The following is a 1,671-nucleotide window of genomic DNA, read 5'->3' as shown; positions in this document are numbered from 1 at the left end:
CCCAACTGTCTCTCTTAATCATTACTTCAGTTCCAGAAACCAACAAAATAGAACCAAAGTCCTATTCCATTATTCCATGCTTATGTATTCAAGCGCTGGCTTGCTTTGAACACTCTAATTTTTTCAAAGTAAACGTCGCAGATCCTATGCACACTCAGTTAAGAGCACACACAGTCTTTGCGAGGAAGAACAGCGCGGCCAGTAACATACCTTGCGGCAGACCGGCCGAGCCATCCCGAAATCCAACTACGAGCTTTTTAACTGCAACAACTTTAATATACGCTATTGGAGCTGGAATTACCGCGGCTGCTGGCACCAGACTTGCCCTCCAATGGATCCTCGTTAAAGGATTTAAGTTGTACTCATTCCAATTACAAGACTTGGAAAAGCCCTGTATTGTTATTTCTTGTCACTACCTCCCTGAGTCAGGATTGGGTAATTTGCGCGCCTGCTGCCTTCCTTGGATGTGGTAGCCGTTTCTCAGGCTCCCTCTCCGGAATCGAACCCTAATTCTCCGTCACCCGTTGCAACCATGGTAAGCCACTACCTTACCATCGACAGTTGATAGGGCAGAAATTTGAATGAAACATCGCCAGCTCAAGGCCGTGCGATTCGATCAGTTACTATGAATCACCAAAGAACCGGGCAGAACCCGCATTGGTTTTTAATCTAATAAATACATCCCTTCCAGAAGTCGGGACTTTTCGCATGTATTAGCTCTAGAATTACTACGGTTATCCAAGTAGTAATGGTACAATCAAATAAACGATAACTGATTTAATGAGCCATTCGCAGTTTCACAGTACAAGTGCTTATACTTAGACATGCATGGCTTAATCTTTGAGACAAGCATATGACTACTGGCAGGATCAACCAGGTAGCTATCCCTCAGGGAACCCGGCGGGAACCCTTTTGCGTCTGCTTCCTTTGAAAGGAGGCTGGCATTCCACCGTCAAGCTGCACTGGGAATCCTCCCGGCCATGGAAGACGCACGAGGCGTTCGACCCTGTCCGAGGGAAACCCGTTCTCTCTTTGCCACGTCTTTCCACTGCTTCACCCTAGTAAGCTTCCGGCATACCAGTGAGACAGCCAAGTCCACGGAATGCCGACAAGATACATTGGGGAAGAATGATTCTTCCGAATCTAAGCCGCTATTCTTGGCCAAAGGCCATCAGGTACAACATCCATCCGTTCTCTCGTTGTCCACACCGAGACAACTTGGCTACAAGTTCAGTCATTTCATGCTACCGACCGAGCAAGTTTAGTCGACTTTGCTCCTTTTTCCTCCAAATACCCTCCTTTCGTACCCGAGAACACATTACCGAGCAGGGCTTACTGTTACGGACCGATACAGCTCAATTGCTCTTTCGGTCTTTCCCGATGCCTGCCCTACATTATAACCCGAAACCGTCTATTCCCCCAACCAAGTTTAGACACTTAGAAAAATTTCGAAAATTTCGATTTTTCAAAACTGCTCCAAAGCGCTCCCCATGGCATTCCAAACATGCGTCACCATGTCAGAGTTACGAAAACGAAGAGATTTCCACGAAGATGACCGATGATTGCCGAAATTTTCTGACGAAAACCCGAAGCTCAAAGACCACACCCTAAAGAGCGCAAAATTGGGATTTTACACTTTTTCAAAACTTTTTGCAGGAAACTATTGGCCAG

At 46.4% G+C, this 1,671-nt stretch overlaps 1 pseudogene; it reads right to left on the bottom strand.

The window, feature by feature from the left end:
• Positions 1-880, bottom strand: LOC145476245 (small subunit ribosomal RNA; annotated as a pseudogene; the record flags this gene model as incomplete).
• Positions 881-1,671: the final 791 nt, after the last annotated feature.

Source organism: Orbicella franksi, unplaced genomic scaffold, assembly GCF_964199315.1.
Source record: "Orbicella franksi unplaced genomic scaffold, jaOrbFran1.1 SCAFFOLD_730, whole genome shotgun sequence".
Taxonomy (NCBI): Eukaryota; Metazoa; Cnidaria; class Anthozoa; order Scleractinia; family Merulinidae; genus Orbicella; species Orbicella franksi.
This window is presented reverse-complemented; position numbering and strand designations above follow the sequence as displayed.